Raw genomic sequence first — 20,877 nt, 5'->3', positions numbered from 1 at the left:
AGAAAGGCTCATTTCTTGACTTAATGTCTCTGTTTTCTCAAGTCTTTGCGATACACGGGGCTGTGCCCGCTTCTCCCGCGGCCCCTGCTTTGGTGCCTACACATCTCGGGGCGCAGGCCCAGGGCCTCGCAGGGCAGTCCCGCAGCACCCCGTTCCTAGGCCCTTCCTTGACCGCCCCCCCCCACTCGCCCAGGGCCCCGCGGAGGGCTGTGGGTTCTGTTCTGTGGGCCATTCCAGGTGAATTCCAGGACCCAGACACCTGGAATAATGTCCCCCAAACCCTTTACCTGGCCCCTGCCCTCGCAGGCCCAGCACCCTCCTAGTCCGGGTCACGCCAGGGCTTCGAGGCCCACGGCCGCCATGATGGCTGAGAGGAGAAAGGCGCCGACCTCGAGGCCCTTCCTCCTAGGAGGCCACGGAACCCGCAGCCCCACCCCACCGTAGCCCGTGGGCCTTCCCCTCACACTCTCCCACAGTCAAAGTCCCGGAGGGCTGCTCTGTGCACCTACCAGATGATGTCAACCAGCGAGAAAGAATCAAAATGGCAGGAACACGGACGCCTCTCGGTCGCTTCTCGCGCAGTTCTCCTCTCAGAACACCAAGGCGCATACGCAACAATGGGCTTAGTGTTGCGCAGCAATGGGCATGGTCTGAAGAGCGCATGCGCAGCTATGGGCGCGTGCGGCAATGTGCATGGTCTGAAATGCGCATGCGCAGGTATGAGCATGTGCAGCTAGGGGCATGCGCTCTGACTTGGGCTCCTGAGATTGGAGTTGAGGTTTTCCTGGTAAGGCCGCAGAGCGTCGAAACCACCAGATCAGCAGTAGACAGGAAAGCGGGCTCGAAGTGTGATTTTTCCCTACCCCCAATCATTCTTTTGCTTTCAGAAACTTTGTGAACAGACAGGCCAAGTGTAACCTTAATGGAGAATGTGTCTCAAAAACGTGGCCGTGACAGAAACATACGTTAATACCATGTTTACACGTATACTTGGACGAATCACTTCCTACTGTGATTCTGGTTTTGTGTCATGCATACAAGGAATTTGCTCACTTCCATAAATTAAATACATTCACCCCTGTTTTCTTAAGTTCTTTGCTTGTGTTACTGCGCATACATCTCCACACAGTAAGTAAACGTTTCTCTGGATATACCTGTGGTCATTCGGTCCGTGTGTGGTTTAGCGATACCCTTAGATAACGGTGCTAGGATTTAGGCTCAGTCCTCTATCACTTGCTGTGCAGCAGTACTGCATCCTGTACTCTACTTTCCCATCATCAGACCAACAACTTGCTAGACAAAGATCATGTTACAGCCTATCACTACAGTCATCATGTACAACATCCGCTTTCCTGTATACAACTTTTAGAAGTTTTTATATTGAGAAACAAGGATTTCTAACTTAGAACTTGAATCCCTAAATCTGTTTTGAATGGGATTCAATGACAAATTTTGTGTACACTCTGTTCCACCTTAATTGTGAGGATTAAATTAGGTGATACATGTATGGAACCCAGTTCAGAGAAGTGGTGATGGGTAGTATACACTCTCTAAATGTGACTTATTATTCCTGTTATGAAAGATCTCAATAAATGAAGTTATTGTTGTAAATACATAGCTGAGGATGTGGTCAGGTCATTGATTACCATGTAGGAGATAGAAATTATCCAGGCAAGGTAATAGAGCCATGACTTTTACCTTACTGGGTGTACAAAAATAAACAAGGCATGCGGCCCACCAGTGGTAAGTTTGACATGCTTGGCAAGATCGATATCAGCATACAACCAGGAGTAGGTAGCTTTCAAGTGATAGCATCATTAGAGCTATCTTACAGGGAAGATGAGCATCTCACAAAGTCTGAAGTAATGGGCACCTGAAGCATCCCCTCTGTCCCTGACCTGTAAGTAGGCTCTGATACTAAAAAATGAGATTCCACCCAGATAGAGCTGATCATGGGAAAGCCTATTGCTACACTGTTCCCAGCCTTGAGGACACTTGCATTCCAGAGAACAGAATAAGAGTTTTTACATACAGTTCATTTAAAGAAGCTAGTGTACCTTTGTACCAAAGTCCAAGGAAGAGAGTACATGAAATAAAATGGCCTAATGCTGTTCATGAGGTCCTTCGTAAACATCCTGAACAAAGTATTCGGACGTAGTTTATTCAGAAGAATAATATATGACTAACCCCTCTCCCTCCAAGAAATACAAGATTTTTTAAAACTTATGTTGCCCAAACCGGTTTGGCTCAGTGGATAGAGCGTCGGCCTGCAGACTGAAAGGTCCCAGGTTTGATTCCAGTCAAGGGCATGGACCTTGGTTGTGGGCACATCCCCAGTAGGAGGTATGCAGGAGGCAGCTGATCAATGTTTCTAACTCTCTCTCCCTCTCCCTTCCTCTCTGTAAAAAAACAATAAAGTATAAAAAAATAAAACTTATAATGTTATCTATATAACTCACCATATTAATAGATTAATGGAAGGAAAAATCCTATGACCAGTTCAACAAATACACAAGTGTCTGATGGAGGTTAACATACACTCAAGATTAAAATTCTTACCGGATTAGGATTGGAATGGAACTTCCTTTACTTCACAGTGAACATGGTGAAATGTTAAAATTTTTCCATTTCCTATAACGAATAAAACAGCTTTGACAAACTAATCCCGATTCTATTAGCATTGTACTGGGTGGGGTCAGTGGTAAATTGAGAAAAGGAAACAAAGGCGTATTTTTAAAAATCCTCACTGGAGGATATTCCTTCTATTGTTTTTTAGACAGTGTAGAAGGGTGGGAAACGGGGGTAGAGAGAGACATCAATTGAGAGAGAGACAGTGATTGACTGCCTGCCTCATGGGACCCGACTGGGACAGGGGATAGAATCTACAATCTGGTAAGTACCCTGGATGGGTAATCGATTCCAAGACCCATAAATCCACGTACCAACACTCTGACCACTGAGCTAAACCAGCCAAGATAGTATACATTTTTAAAAAATCCTCACCCGAGGATATTTTTCAGTTCATTTTTAGATAGAGTGGAAGAGTGATGGAAAGACAGAGAGAAATATCGATGTGAGAGAAACACATCGATTGGTTGCCTCCTGCACAAGCCCTGACCAGGGCCCAGCTGGGGAGAAGCCTGCAACCAAGGTACGGTGCCCTTGACCAAAATCAAACCTGGGACCCTTCGGTCCGCAGGCCGATGCACTACCCACTGGCTAGGGCCAAAATAGCATAATATTTAAAACAGCAAAGAAAAAATTTGTCAGCATTAAAAAATGATTGGATTGTGCATAATGAAACTTAGAAGCTATCTAGAAATAACCTTTTAGAAATAATAAGCATATGTAGCAAGATTGCTGGAAAGAATACCAATGTACAAATGTGTCTGCATATGAAAGCTCAATTGGAGTATAAAACGTCAGAAAATGACTGCAGCGGGAAGGCCAGGGAGGGTTGGGGGGCAGGAGGGGGCGTGGTAAGAGATCAACCGAAGGACTTGTATGCATGCATATAAGCATAACCAATGGACATAAGACACTGTGGGGAGGCCAGGTGATTGTCAAGGGCGGGGGAAAAAAGGAGACATATGTAATACTCTTTGTAATACTTTAAGCAATAAAATAAAAAATAAATAAGTAAAATAAATAAAAAATAAATTAAAAAGAAAATATAATTTTCAATAGTACTTGCGAATATGCTTCACAAAAGATTTGCAAGATTCCTTGGATAATGCTGTAAAACTTTATTGAGAGAATTTTAACAGTGAAGTATCCAACATAAGAATAATCTGTGTGTCTTCAGATCATCTTCCTTTAAATGGCTGATTTTCCTTCCCCTGCAAGAGAAACATAACTGTTGGGAACATTCCTTAGTCTCATTAGATTTAGGTGACATTAAAGGGACACAAAGGACAAAGTTTAGGTTTTATAAAATAGACTTCCAAGCATCTATTTTACCAATATTGATTAAACACACCACTCTTTCTAATGGTACTCAGAAACTAAAAGACTGTTCCAGCTCAGAGCACAGGAAATGAAATGAACCTATTAAAAGGTGGTTTTAAATAGTAAACAAAGAATGTGTAAACTTTTTTGAAAAATCTGAACACCATCCAACAGAAAACCTTAAGGAAAGAAATTTAGCAGAAATGATTCGATTTGAAATACTATTCTGAATATAAGATAGCTAAAACAGAACTGTCACATTTGTTCCTGCCTATGTGAAGTACATAGAAAGGCCCATACTGCCTTTGTTTCTTCCTTATGGTGCAGAAAAGCAATAATGATTCTTGGGTTCCTTTAGCCCTTGTGTGATTGTTTAAATAGGGTAACCATGTGTCCCCAATTCCATGTGTATTCCTAGTGTAATTTTAAGTAATGCCTTTCTCACACTGTATGAGTTTCAATGTGTATAATCGCTTCTATAACCACACTAATTTTAAGTCAGTATCATCATTTTTTTTTACACCAAAATGTGAAGCTCATTTATAGAATGACCTACAGCAAGGCAGAAATAGAACAACAAAGAAAACACACACACACACACACACACACACACACACACACGTAAAGAAGAAGTAATGGGTAATGGAGAGACGGAGAGTTATGGAGAGGGGAAGGAAGAATGGGAGAATGAGAAAGATATCTAGACAAATAAAAAAAATGTTGCTTCTAAAAGTCATTGCTTTCTAAAAACTTTACAGGCCCTGGTCAGGGCACGTGCAGGAGGCAACTAATCGAGGTGTTTCTCTCACATCGATGTTTCTCTCTTCCATTTTCTCTGCAAATTATTAAAAAATATCAATTTGAGCAGTAAATATGCCACATTGGATATGATTACAAAAGATTATATCCCAGTGCTCCTATTTTTATAAGGGACATTAACTCATTAAATCTGACAGTGGTGACAGTGAGCATGCTTAGCATAGGTGTCTTACTCACACCTGCCCTGAGCATCGATGATAGCCTGCACCCTCTCTACCTGATCAGAGAAACTAAAAACTAGACTATTTCTCGACACTCTATAATTCAATCACCTGATGCTTCATTGGGAAAGGGAATAAAAATGCAATTGTTTCTAAGAGCCAGAAGAATTCAAAATTTGACAGAATCTAAAAATAGGTATCCACAACTCCATATAGAAAAAGAAACATCAGTGGAGTATTTACTCATTATTTTAGTAGCTATGAGATTTCAGTTCAGATGTTAATATTTGACTAAAGAAGATAATTCATGACAAGTTATAAACCAGAATATCACTGTATTCTTTCAAACACAACTAGAGAATTAAAGAATTAGCATTGAAAATGAATTTAATATATTCGATTGAATTCACTATTTATGTAAGAGTAAATATTGGTTCTGCAATTAAGGACTCTCTACACTACCTAAAGCAATTTACAGATTAAATGCAGTCCCTATTAGTTCCATAGATCTGGGACCAATACTCCAAAAATTTATATGAAACAAACCCCCCCGCCAAAACTCTGAATAGCCACTACAATCCTGAGAAAGAAGGAAGTTGGAGGAATCACAATAACAGACATCAAGATAGACTACGAAGCCACCATAATCAAAGCAGCCTGGTACTGGCACAAGAACAGGTGGATAGCTCAATGGAACAGAACAGAATCTCCAGAAATCAACCCAAGTCATTACACCCATTAATATTGGACAAAGAAGGCAAGAACCTACAATGGAGTCAACACAGTCTCTTCAATAAATGGTGCTGGGAAAATTGGGCAGATATATGAAAAAAATAAAATGAAACTAGACCACCAACTTATACCATACACAAGAATAAACTCAAAATGGATAAAAGACTTAAATGTAAGTTGTGAAACCATGAAAATCCTAGAAGAAACCATAGGCATCAAAATCTCAGACATCTCTTGCTGCAATATGTTTACAATATTTTTACATCTCCTAGGGCAGTGGTCAGCAAACTGCGGCTTGCGAGCCACATGCGGCTCTTTGGCCCCTTGAGTGTGGCTCTTCCACAAGGTATCACGTGCGGGCGCGCCCTTACAGTGCGATTGAAACTTTGTGGCCCATGCACAGAAGTCGGTATTTTGTGGAAGAGCCACACTCAAGGGGCCAAAGAGCCGCATGTGGCTCGCGAGCCGCAGTTTGTCGACCACTGTCCCAGGGCAAAGGAAACTAAGGTGAAAATAAACAAATGGGATTATATCAAAATAAAAAGCTTCTGCACAGCACAAGAAACCATCAACAAAATGAAAAGAGAGCCCAATGCATGGGAGAACATATTTGGCAATGATACATCTGATAAAGGATTAATATCCAAAATGTATAAAGACCTTATACAACTTAACAAAAGAAAGACAAACAATCTAATAAAAAAATGAGCAAAGGACCTAAATAGATACTTCTCCAAAGTGGACCTACAGATGCCTAAGAGACATTTGAAAAAATGCTCAAAGTCACTGATCATCAGAGAGATGCAAATTAAAATGACAATGAGATATCACCTCACACCTGTCAGAATGGCTATCATCAACAAATCAACAAATGATAAGTACTGATGAGGATGTGGAGAAAAGAGAATGACAAGTGGGAATGCAGACTGGTACAGCCATTATGGAAAACAGCATGTTTTTTCCTCAAAAAATTAAATATTGGACTGCCATTTGACCCAGTGATCCCACTTCTAGGAATATATCATAAGAAACCCGAAACACCAATCAAAAAGAGTATATGCACCCCTATGTTCATAGCAGCACAATTTACAATAGCTAAGATCTGGAAACAGCCCAAGTGCCCATCAGAAGTGGATAAAAAAGCTGAATTATGGTAAGCGAAATAAGCCAGTCAGAGAAAGACAAGTGTCATATGATCTCACTCATATGTGGAACCTAATGAACAAAATAAACTGATGAACAAAATGGGCCCAGAGACATAGAAGCATAGAACAGACTGGGGAATCTCAGAGGGAAGGTGGGGGATGATGGGTGGGCAGGAAGTGATCAACCAAAGAACTTTTATGTATATATGCATAATCCATGGACAGAGACAATAGGGTGGTGAAGGCCTGGGGTGGGGGTGGCCTAGAAGGGGTCAATAGGGGAAGATAGGGTACAAATGTAATAGTTTTCAACTATAAAGATTTAATTTAATAAAAATAAGAACTCTCCCATTTTACAAATTATATTAGAGATGGTACTACAATCTACTTCAATATATTTCATACAGCCAATATTGATTACAAATGTATTATGTATTTGTAACTGCAGAAATCATAAGAGAATTCAAAATTACCTGTTGTTTAAACTACTTATATTCAAAAGAAAATGTTTTCAAATATTAGAATTCAATTTGGCTTTGAACCAGTGTGTTTCTGTACCTGATTATCTATAAGTCAGGCAATCATTCATTTGGAGTCTGAGCTACTGTTCAAAGTATCATTACCTGTGAAGTCTAGTCATGTAACAATATGTTATCTCTGGCTATTAAAGGTATGATATTATGAAAATCTGAAAACACATAAATTGCATTCTTAATGAGTAAAATACCTGTTTCTGGCATTTCAATGGGCTCTGGATTTGCACAAGCATACCCAATGATTTCAGGATCATCTCCACCCTCAACCCCAGTCACTGGTTTCTCCAGTTCTTGAACATCAGCTTCAAGGTCAGCTCCTTAGAAAGAAAGTTATCAATTTCAGCAGTAAACATGACATATAAATTAGGAAATGTTAATATTAATTTATTCTGTTTTTTATATGAAAAAAGACTGTAATCTGGTGTGATATGAGTGATAGAAAGATGGACTTCACATCCTTGTTTTTCTGTACTATGAAACTTGTTGTAAATGACAATGTGAAGATCAACCACAAGACATGTACATTTCCTATATATGACCATAATGTACTAATATGTGTAGAGAGCACCAGCCATCAATGAAATCTGAAGTGTACATTATGGATAGGATTTTTATTACAATTAAAATATAATTATATAATCTCAAGTAAACAACTTAACATCACATCTAAAGGAACTAGAAAAAGAAAGCCCGAGGTCAGAAAGAAGGAAATCAGAAAGATCAGAATGAAAATAAACACAATAGAATTTAAAAAGTAAATACAAAAGATGAAGGGATTAAAGAACATATATGCATACCCCATGGACATGATCAATAGGTTGGTGAAGGCCAAGGGAAGGAGATCTGGGAGTGGGAAGGGGTGGGGGGGGGTTGGACACCTGCAATAATGTGAACATTAAAAAATTTTAATAGCCCCAGGCTCCCCAAATGTGCGTGTGAACAGAAGAGCCTTATGCAGCAGCAACTGCCCGCAACCACCAGAGGAACAGCTACTGCACGTGACCACACGAGCAGCAGCCGCCTCACAACTCCCCCCACCCGCCTGGAAGAGCAGCCACCACCTGCGACCTCGTGAGGAGCAGCCACTGCTCATGACTGTGCGAGCAGCCACCGCTCTGAGACCACACGAGGAGCAGTTGCCCAGAGACTGCCCGAGCAGTCGCTGCCCCTGACCACCTGAGGAGCAGCCGCCGCCCACGACCGACCGCGCGACCTGCCACCAAGCTCACTGCTGCAGGTACAGGCCCGCACGACTCGACATCTAGATCCCTTTGGTGAGAGCAAAAATGGGGAGACAGTAGAATAACCCCCAAAGGAAAGAAAAGCAGGAATTGCAGAAAAGGAACTGAAACGAGGCATGCAATATGTCAGAAAAAGAATTCAGAACAACTGTCATACAATCCATAAACCAGATAGATGAGAAAATCAACAACCTATGCAAGAAACAGGAGGAAATAAAGAGTGACATAGCAACAATAAAAAAGACTATGAGAGCTTTCAAGAGTAGACTAGGAGAAGCAGAGGACTGAATTAGCAAATTAGAAGACAGGGAAGCAAAACACACCCAATCTGAACTGCAATTGGAGAAAAAAATCACAAGACAGGAGGAGAGCCTGAGTGAGCTTTTGGAGTACATGAAAGAAGCAACATACATATAAGGGTACCAGAATGACAAGAAAAAGAACAAGGGTTAGAAAAACTATTTGAAGAAATAATGTCAGAAAACTTCCCTGATTTGGGGAACAAAAAAGTCACACAAGCACAGAGAGTCCCAAACAATATGAACCCACAAAGACCCACAGCAAGACACATCGTAATTATAATGGCAAACGTTCAGGACAAAGAGAGAATCTTAAAGGCTGTGAGAGACAGAAAGTTACCTACAAGGGATCTCCCATTAGGTTATCAAATGATTTCTCAACCGAAACATATCAGGCCAGAAAGAAATGGAAGGAAGTATACAAAGTGATGCAAAGCAAGGGACTAAATTGAAGAATACTCTATCTAGCAAGGCTATCATTCAAAATTGAAGGGGAAATGAGGAGATTCACAGGCAAAAAAAGCCTAAGGGAGTTTATGACTACCAAGCCAGCAATGCAAGAAATGCTACTGTTGTAAAAAAAAAAAAAAAAAAAAAAAGGGGGGGGGGGGAAGGAACACAGACACACACAAAAAAATGGCTACAAACAAGTACCTAACAATTATAACTTTAAATGTAAATGGCCTAAATGCTCCAATCAAAAGACATGGAGTAGCTGAATGGATAAGAAAACATGACCCATATATATGCTGTCTACAAGAGACCCACCTCAGAACAAGAGACTCACACAGACAGAAAGTGAAGAAATGGAAAAATATCTTTCAGCAAATGAAAATGAAAAAAAGCTGTGGGAGCAATATTTATATCAGACAAAATAGACCTCAGAGTGAAGGCCATAACAAGAGATAAGGAAGGCCACTTCATAATACTAAAGTGATCGATACAAGAAGAGGATATAACTCTGGTAAACATATATACACCCAATGCAGGAGCACCCAAATACATAAAAAAACTCTTGAAAGATATCAAGGGAGAGATCAACAGCAATACAATCATAGTAGGGGACTTTAATAACCCACTGACATCACTGGATAAATCCTCTAGACAAAAATCAGCAAAGAAACAGCAATCCTAAATGTCTCACTAGATCAGATGGACTTAATTGACATCTTCAGAACATTTCACCCTAAAGCTACAGAATATACATTCTTCTCAAGTGCACATGGGACATTTTCAAAGATAGACCACATATTGGGTAACAGGCAAAGTCTCTCCAAATTCAAGGAGACTGAAATCATATCAAGCATATTCTCAGACCACAATGGCATAATACTAGAAGTCAACTACAATAAAAACAATAAAAAAATCCAAACACTTGGAGGCTGAATAGCATGCTATTAAACAATGATTGGGTTACCCAAGAGATCAAAGAAGAAATTAAAAACATCCTGCAAACGAATGCGAATGAAAATACACCAATCCAAAATCTATGGGACACAGTGAAAGCAGTCCTGAGAGGGAAATAAACAGCATTACAGGTCTACCTCAAAAACAAAAACAAGAAAAACTGGTAATAATCTAACTCTACAACTTAAAAAATTAGAAAGAGACCAACAAGAAAAGCCCAAAGTGAGCAGAAGGAAGGAGATAATAAAGATCAGAGCAGAAATAAATGAAAGAGACAAAAAACAACAATACAAAAGATTAATGAAACCAAGAGCTGGTTCGTTGAAAGGATAAACAAGATTGATGAACCTCTAGCCCGGCTCACCAAGGAACAAAGAGAGAGGACCCAAATAAACAAAATCAGAAATGAAAGAGGTGAAGTAACATCAGACCCCACAGAAATACAAAAGATTGTAAAAAAAATACTATGAAGAACTCTACTCCAATGAACTAAACAACCTAGAGGAAATGAACATATTCCTACAAAAATATGACCTTCCAAAACTCAATCAAGAATAAAAAAATCTCAACAGACCAATAACTAAGGAGGAAATTGAAGCAGTCACCAAAAAGCTTCTAGCATTTTTTGATTGGATTATTTATCTTCCTTTTGTTAAGTTGTATGAGTTCCCTGTAAATTCTGGAGATTAAGCCCTTATCAGAAATATCATTGGCAAATATGTTCTCCCATGCAGTGGGCTTTCTTCTGGTTTTGTTGATGGTTTTGTTTTGTTTTTGCTGTGCAGAAGCTTTTTATTTTTATGTAGTTCCATTTATTTTCTCCTTAGTCTCCATTGCCCTAGGAGCTATGTCTGTAAAGACATTACTGTGACATATGTCGCTATTTTGCTGCCTATGGAGTCTTGTAGGATTTTTATTGTTTCCCATCTTACATTCAAGTCCTTTAGCCATTTTGAGTTGGTGTTTGTGTATGGTGTGAGTTGGTGATCTAGTTTCATTTTTTTGCACGTATTTGTCTAAATTTCCCAGCACTATTGATTAAAGAGACTGTTTTGACTCCATTATATGCTCTTGCCTCCTTTGTCAAATATTAATTGAGCATAATGGCTTGGGTTGATTTCTGGGTTTTCTGTTCTCTTCCATTGGTCTCTATGTCTGTTCTTGTGCCAGTACCAGGCAGTTCTGAGAACTGTGGCTTGGTAATATAGCTTGATATCTGGTATTGTGATTCCTCCAACTTTGTTCTTCTTTCTCAGGATTGCTGTGGCTATTCGGGGTCTTTTTTAAATTCCAGATGAATTTTTGGAGAGTTTGTTCTAGATCTTTGAAATATGCCGTTGGCATTTTAATGGGTATTGCATTGAATCTATCGATTGCTTTGGGTATTGTGGAAATTTTAATGATAATCAATCCAATCAAAAAATGGGCAACGGACCTAGATAGATACTTTTCGAAAGTGGACATACAGAAGGCAAAGAGATATATGAAAACATACTCAAAATCACTAATTGTCTGAGAGATGCAATAAAAATTAATATTTCAAGAAAAACTATTTTAAATATACCAACATTAGCATTTCATTTTTTAATCCATTCATCTGCTGATGGGCACTTAGGCTGTTTCCAGATCTTAGCTATGGTGAATTGTGCTGCTATGAACATAAGGGTGCATATGTCCTTTCTGATTGGTGTTTCTGATTTCTTGGGATATATTCCTAGCAGTGGGATCACTGGGTCAAATTGGAGTTCCATTTTTAACTTTTTGAGGAAACTCCATACGGGGATGCAAGGATGGTACAATATCCACAAATCAATAAACATGATACATCACATAAACAAATTGAAAGAAAAAAAAAACACATGGTCATATCAATTGATGCAGAAAAAGCATTTGACAAAATCCAATACCCATTTCTTTTTTTCTTTTTTTAATTTTCTCTTTTTTTATTTATTGCTTAAAGTATTACAAAGGGTATTACATATGTGTCCATTTTATCCCCCCGCCCTAGACAGTCCCCTAGCCTCCCCTATCCCCCAATGTCTTATGTCCATTGGTTATGCTTATATGCCAATACCCATTTCTGATTAAAACTCTCAGCAAGGTGGGAATAGAAGGATCATACCTCAACATAATAAAAGCCTTATATGACAAACCCACAGCCAACATCATACTCAATGGACAAAAACTAAAATCATTTCCCCTAAGAACAGGAACAAGACAGGGATGCCCACTCTCACCACTCCTGTTCGACATAGTAGTGGAAGTACTAGCCATTGCAATTCGACAAGAAGAAGAAATAAAAGGCATCCAAATTGGAAAAGAAAAAGCAAAACTGTCCTTATTCGCAGATGACATGATACTATACACAAAAAACCCTAAAGACTCCATCAAAAAACTATTAGACTTAATAAATGAATTTGGCAATGTAGCAGGATACAAAATTAATGCCAAGAAATCTATGGCATTTCTATACACCAATAATGAACTTACAGAAAGAGAGACTAAAAAAGCAATCCCATTTACTATCGCACCAAAAAAATTAAGATACCTAGGAATAAACTTAACTAAAGAGGTAAAAGACCTCTAACAGAAAACTACAGGATGATGAAAAAAGAGATAGAGGAAGACATAAACAGATGGAAGAACATACCATGTTCTTGGATTGGTAGAATCAACATCATTAAAATGTCCATACTACACAAAGCAATCTATAAATTCAACGCACTTCCCATTAAAATACCAATTTCATATTTCACAGATCTAGAACGAACTCTCCAAAAATTCATGTGGAATAAAAAAAGACCCCGAATAGCTGCAGCGATCCTGAGAAAGAAAAACAAAGTAGGTGGGATCTCAATACCAGATATCAAGCTGTATTACAAAGCCACTCTGTTCTCAAAACTGCCTGGTACTGGCACAAGAACAGACATATAGATCAATGGAATAGTATAGAGAGCCCAGAAATCGACCCGAACCAATATGCTCAATTAATATTTGACAAAGGAGTCAAGAACATACAATGGAGTCAAGACAGTCTCTTCAAGAAATGGTGTTGGGAAAATTGGACAGATACATGCAAAAAAATGAAACTAGACCACCAACTTACACCATACACAAAAATAAACTCAAAATGGATAAAGGACTTAAATGTAAGACGAGAAACCATAAAAATACTAGAGGAATCCAAAGGCAACAAAATCTGACATATGCCGAAGCAATTTCTTCACTGATACAGCTCATAGGGCACTTGAAACTAAAGAGAAAATGAACAAATGGGACTACATCAAAATAAAGAGCTTCTGCACAGCAAAAGAAACCATCAACAAAACAACAAGAAAGCCCACTGCATGGGAGAACATATTTGCCAATGTTATCACTGATAAGGGTTTAATCTCCAACATTTATAGGGAACTCATACAACTTAACAAAAGGAAGATAAACAATCCAATCAAAAAATGGGCAAAGGGTCTAAATAGACACCTTTCAAAAGAGGACATTCAGAAAGCCAAGAGACATATGAAAACATGCTCAAAGTCACTAATCATCTGAGAGATGCAAATCAAAACAAGAATGAGGTACCATCTCACACCTGTCAGAATGGCTATCATCAGCAAATCAACAAACGACAAGTGCTGGAAAGGATGTGGAGAAAAAGGAACACTTGTGCACTGCTGGTGGGAATGCAGACTGGTGCAGCCACTGTGGAAGACAGTATGGAGTTTCCTCAAAAAACTAAAAATGGAACTCCCGTTTGACCCTGTGATCCCACTTCTAGGAATATATCCCAAGAAACCAGAAACACCAATCAGAAAGGATATATGCACCGATATGTTCATAGCAGCACAATTCACCATAGCTGATCTGGAAACAGCCTAAGTGCCCATCAGTAGATGAATGGATTAGAAAACTGTGGTACATCTACACGATGGAATACTATGCTGCTGTAAAAAAGAAGGAACTCTTACCATTTGCAACGGCATGGATGGAACTGGAGAGCATTATGCTAAGTGAAATAAGCCAGTCAATGAAGGAAAAATACCACATGATCTCACTCATTCATGGATAATAAAGACCATTATAAACTTATGAACAAAAATAGATACAGAGGCAGAGCTGCTTCAAACAGATTGTCAAACTGAAGCGGGAAGGCCGGGGAGAGTAGGGGGGCAGAGTGGGGGGGGAGGGTAAGAGATCAACCGAAGGACTTATATGCATGCATAAAAGCATAACCAATGGACATAAGACACTGGCGGGTAGGGGAGGCCAGGGGATTGTAAAGGGCAGGGGGAAAAGGGAGACATATGTAATACCCTTTGTAATACTTTAAGCAATAAAACAATTTTAAAAAATAATTAAAAAAATGGGCAAAGGACCTTAATAGACACTTTTCAAAAGAGGACATTGAGAAAGCCAAGAGACATATGAAAACATGCTCAAAGTCACTAATTATCTGAGAAATGCAAATCAAAACAACAATGAGGTACCATCTGACACCTGTTAGAAGGGCTAACATCAACAAATCAACAAACAACAAGTGCTGGAGAGGATGTGGAGAAAACGGAACCCTCATGCACTGCTGATGGGAATGCAGACTGGTGCAGCCACTGTGGAAGACAGTATGATCTACTTCTCAATGAGTCAAGTGCTCAGGCTCAGTTTTCTCACTTATAAAATGGGGCTACCATCCCTGTACAAATAGGCTTGGTTTCAGGTGTTCTATGATGGGCTGACGTGGCCCTCTGCCCATGCTGATAAACATTGCTTACACTTGTGATGTAATAACTGAGAAGGCCACTCAAAACGTTTTAAGATGAACTAATTAAAATAGAAAACAAACACACATTTTTGTAGTTAAAACTATACAGTTTGCTCTGGTTTAGCAAGGATTGTACTTTCAAGAACACAACATAAATTCTGAAGATAGAGGGAAAACTCATAGTGAAAGAGTGCACAGCTGTAAATGATACAACCTTAAAATTTTCAACCAATTTCCAGGAAATGTTTGCATTGCTTTTTTTCTTAAATATATTTTTATTGACTTCAGAGAGGAAAGGAGAGGGAGAGAGATAGAAACATCAATGATGAGAGAGAATCATCGATTGGCTGCATTATGCATGCCCCACACTGGGGATCAAACCCGCAACTTGGACATATGCCCTGACCAGAATCTATCCTGACCTCCTGGTTCATAGGTTGCTGCCCAGTCACCGAGCCATGCCAGCGGGCTGCTCAGCTTTTTTATGCTTTCTTTCCCAAAGCTATGGTTTGTCACAATACATGATAGACAGACAGATTCCCAGCTCCCCACAGTCTTCTTTCCTTTCCCTTCACCTTGAACCTCAGGTGCTCCTGCATCTGCGTGCTCTTCATCAGGTGCAATATCCTGACTCTCAGTGGGTGGCTCCTCTTGTTGAGGTTGCTCATCCCTGGGCTCCTGGTCCTAGGGGGAAGGGGGGTGCGTGTGTGTGTGTGTGTGAGAAAATGAAAAGTTTGTTGTTAATACATGACAATCATAAAAATATACATAATATACACACATATACACATAATCATGAATAAGAATGAAGGCATTTTATAGACATGATATATATATTCTTAATATTGTTTCTCTTCCCTCTGCCTGGTTCCTTGGAGAGGAGCTGCCCACAGGACTTCTGAAGCTCTTTTAAACTCTCCTGGGATGGGTGTGGGCAGTCCGTGTTAATAAGCATGAGAACGGAGTCATAGGGGATATTTCCACCGGCAATACCAGAGTGGAAACCTCCTGGATCAAGGTTTCCTTCCTAAGGACTCCTCCTGGGCCAATGTTACTCCCTTATCAGCACGGAAACTTTTAACACTGTACCTAGAGGCATTCAACAAAACTTACAGAAAAATACATTTCTGGTCATAGACAGTTCAAATATCAAAGCACTCACAACCACGGCTGCAACTGGCTGGTCTGATTCTTCATCTTCCACCAGTATTGAACTCCAATCGAGCCTGGGTGTTGTATGCCGACTCATTTCACACTGAGAGTAGAACATTTTGATTAGGAAAATGTACTTAAGAGGATAACTAGACCACCTCCGTGGCTAAATGTTTTCTTTCATTTTTTAATTTATTTGTTTTTATACTTGAAATTCCATTTTTATTTCTATTTTTGTGTTCCCAAGTCATTATTAAAATTTTATTGAAATAATTGGGGTGACATTTGTTAATAGAATTACATATAGGCTTCATTTAAACAATTCTATAATTCATCACCTCTATGTTGTAATGTGTCTTTATCATGCAAATTGCAGTCTCCTTTTGTCACATTTATCACCCTTTACCCTCTCCACCTCTCCCGCCCCCTTTTCCCTCTTGTAATAACCATACAGCTGTCTGTGTCCATGAGGTTTTTTGTTTAATCCATTCACCTTTTTCAACCAGCCCACCTACACCCTCCCCTCTAACAGCTGTCAGTCTGCTTTCTGTGTCTGAGTCTGTTTCTATTTTATTTGTTTGTTCACGTTCATTAGATTCCACATGTAAATGAAACCATGTTCCTGGGTAGGAAGAATTAACATCATTAAAATGTCCATACTACCCAAAGCAATCTATTAGAATACCAATGGTGCATTTCTAGAACAAATATTTCACAGAATTATATGGAACCACAACAGACTCCGAATAGCCACAGCAATTTTAAGAATAAAATTGGAGGCATCATCCTGTCTGATATCATACTGCAAAGCCACAGCAATCTAAACAGCATGGGCTTGCACAGAAACAGATATATACAGGGTGTACCCACAAATGTATACACACACTTTGATCAACTACAAAGGCAGTGTTTATTAAACTACATGTCATTTACATTTAACAGCTATTAGCTGTTAAAGTCTGCCTACAGTTTTTGGGATACCTTATAGATGAACGGAAAAAATTAAAGAGCCAAAAATTATTATTTTTAAAACTTACAGTTTAGTTTAAGTTTGAAAACACTTTAAAAAGGAAGACCCAGCGTAAGTAAGTGAAAGTGCACAGGCTTTGCGGTTATACCAAATACAGGGGCTGGCCAAGCCACTATGTCGTGGCCATGCTGGCGGCGTTATCACCTCGGGCAGGTGAGAAAGACGACACCCGGCTTCCCGTTTACGGAGACACGTGGGAAAATGCTGCTTGAAAGCCCGCTGGAGTGACTACTGCTCCTGCCACACGCCCAGCGAGGAGGCCCCTTCCCCCGTAAGTTCAGCTGCATCAGCCGGGAAGGCTCGGGCTGCGCGTGCGGCCTGTGCTGCCTTCGCATGACCAGGAGGCAGCGGTGACTACAAGCGATACACGGGGCTCTGCCTGCTGCTCCCGCGGCCCCTGCTTGGTGCCTACACATCTCGGGGCGCAGGCCCAGGGCCTCGCAGGGCAGTCCCGCAGCACCCCGTTCCCAGGCCCTTCCTTGACCGCCCGCCCCTCCCCCCGCCCTCCGTCCCCCCCCCCGCCCCCCGCCCCCCCGCATGACCAGGAGGCAGCGGTGACTACAAGCGATACACGGGGCTCTGCCCGCTGCTCCCGCGGCCCCTGCTTGGTGCCTACACATCTCGGGGCGCAGGCCCAGGGCCTCGCAGGGCAGTCCCTCAGCACCCCGTTCCCAGGCCCTTCCTTGACCGCCCGCCCCCCCCCCCCCCCCGCCCCCCCCCCCGCATGACCGGGAGGCAGCGGTGACTACAAGCGATACACGGGGCTGTGCCCGCTGCTCCCGCGGCCCCTGCTTGGTGCCTACACATCTCGGGGCGCAGGCCCAGGGCCTCGCAGGGCAGTCCCGCAGCACCCCGTTCCTAGGCCCTTCCTTGACCGCCCCCCCCCCCCCACTCGCCCAGGGCCCCGCGGAGGGCTGTGGGTTCTGTTCTGTGGGCCATTCCAGGTGAATTCCAGGACCCAGACACCTGGAATAATGTCCCCCAAACCCTTTACCTGGCCCCTGCCCTCGCAGGCCCAGCACCCTCCTAGTCCGGGTCACGCCAGGGCTTCGAGGCCCACGGCCGCCATGATGGCTGAGAGGAGAAAGGCGCCGACCTCGAGGCCCTTCCTCCTAGGAGGCCACGGAACCCGCAGCCCCACCCCACCGTAGCCCGCGGGCCTTCCCCTCACACTCTCCCACAGTCAAAGTCCCGGAGGGCTGCTCTGTGCACCTACCAGATGATGTCAACCAGCGAGAAAGAATCAAAATGGCAGGAACACGGACGCCTCTCGGTTGCCTCTTGGTCGCTTCTCACGCAGTTCTCCTCTCAGAACTCGGACACCAAGGCGCATACGCAACAATGGGCTTAGTGTTGCGCAGCAATGGGCATGGTCTGAAGAGCGCATGCGCAGCTATGGGCGCGTGCGGCAATGTGCATGGTCTGAAATGCGCATGCGCAGGTATGAGCATGTGCAGCTAGGGGCATGCGCTCTGACTTGGGCTCCTGAGATTGGAGTTGAGGTTTTCCTGGTAAGGCCGCAGAGCGTCGAAACCACCAGATCAGCAGTAGACAGGAAAGCGGGCTCGAAGTGTGATTTTTCCCTACCCCCAATCATTCTTTTGCTTTCAGAAACTTTGTGAACAGACAGGCCAAGTGTAACCTTAATGGAGAATGTGTCTCAAAAACGTGGCCGTGACAGAAACATACGTTAATACCATGTTTACACGTATACTTGGACGAATCACTTCCTACTGTGATTCTGGTTTTGTGTCATGCATACAAGGAATTTGCTCACTTCCATAAATTAAATACATTCACCCCTGTTTTCTTAAGTTCTTTGCTTGTGTTACTGCGCATACATCTCCACACAGTAAGTAAACGTTTCTCTGGATATACCTGTGGTCATTCGGTCCGTGTGTGGTTTAGCGATACCCTTAGATAACGGTGCTAGGATTTAGGCTCAGTCCTCTGTCACATGGTAAGACAAGGCAACAAAATCACGATTCACAAAAGAAATGAAATGATATAGTCCCTGTTGAGAGGATGAAAAGACAAGGTCCAGGCTGTGAGAAAGCATTTGCAAAGCACATATCTGACAACGGACCCATATCTAGAATATATAAAGGACTCTCCAAATAGTGAAAATACGACTGTATCCGTTAGAAAATGGGAAAAAGACACAAAGACATTTCACAGAAGAGGACATATGGGTGGCTAACAAACACATGAAAATATATTCAATATCTAGGGAAATGCAAATTAACATAGTGCTGCTTTATGGGTATGCAAGTATTATAACAGCCAAATTTAAAAAAATTAATAAAAATAACAAATGCAGGATAGGATTCAGAGAAACTGAATGTCTCATACACTGATGGTGGGTACATGAATAGGAAGTCACTCTGGAAATTAGTTGGGCAGTTTCTTTAAAAAAAACCCACCACCACCAACAACTAAGCCCTAGCTGGTTTGGCTCAATGAATAGAGCATCGGCCTGCAGGCAAAAGGGTTCCAGGTTCGATTCTGGTCAAGGGCACAGGCCTGGGTTGCAGGCTCAGTCCAATGTGCAGAAGGCAGCCAATCAATGATTCCCTCTCATCATTGATGTTTCTATCTCTCCCTCTCCCTTCCTCTCTGAAATCAATAAAAATATATTTTTTAAAAAAACTAAACCTACACTGGACATATGACCCAACAATTATACTCCTGAATCTTTATCCCAGATAAATGAAAACTTATATCCACACAAAAACTTGTATACCACTGTTCATAGCAGCTTTATTTGTAATAGCTAAAATCTGGAAATTGAAATGTTCACCAACATATATATGGCTAAAGAAACTGTGATACATCCATATCATGAAATACTACTCAGCAATAAAACAAAATGAACTTTTGATACATACAACAATTTATATGGACCTCAAGAGCTATGCTGAGTGAAAAAAATCTAACCCCAAAAGGTCACATACTGCATGATTCTGTTTTTTATTAAAAACTTTTAATGTTGACATTATTGCAGGCTTCCTCCCATTTCCCACCTTTTACCCACCTCCGCCTCCTGCTTCCCCCTCTTTTGCATTCCTTTATATGTAACAATCTGAAAATAAAACAGTTATAAAGATGGAGAGCAGTTTAGTGGTTGCCCAAGCTTAGGGATGGTACTAGGGAAGGCTGTAGGTGTGACTACAAAGAAGTGGCACAGGAAGATTTTTGTGGTGATGATAGAGTTTTGCCTCTTTTAAAAAAAAATACATTTTTATTGATTTCAGAGAGGAAGGGAGAGGGAGAGACAGATAAAAACATCAATGGTGAGAATCATCAATAGGCTGCCTCCTGCACACCCCCTACTGGGGACCAAGCCTGCAACCCAGGCATGTGCCCTTGACCAGAATTGAACCCGGGACCCTTCAGTCTGCAGGCCGACGCTCTATCCACTGAACCAAACCAGCTAGGACAGAGTTTTGCCTCTTGATTGTAGTGGTGGTTACACAAAGGTACACATATGACAAAATCACATAGAATCATACACATGCTTTGTGCCGATGCCAATTTCCTGATTTTGATATGGTATGCCAGTTATGCAAGATATAATTACCTTGGGGGATATATGAACAGTAAATATCTTGAGAGAGATGGGGTGAAGGGTACATAAGACCTACCTGCAGT

Source organism: Myotis myotis, unplaced genomic scaffold, assembly GCF_014108235.1.
Source record: "Myotis myotis isolate mMyoMyo1 unplaced genomic scaffold, mMyoMyo1.p scaffold_m19_p_4, whole genome shotgun sequence".
Taxonomy (NCBI): Eukaryota; Metazoa; Chordata; class Mammalia; order Chiroptera; family Vespertilionidae; genus Myotis; species Myotis myotis.
Note: the sequence above shows the minus strand (reverse complement) of the source record.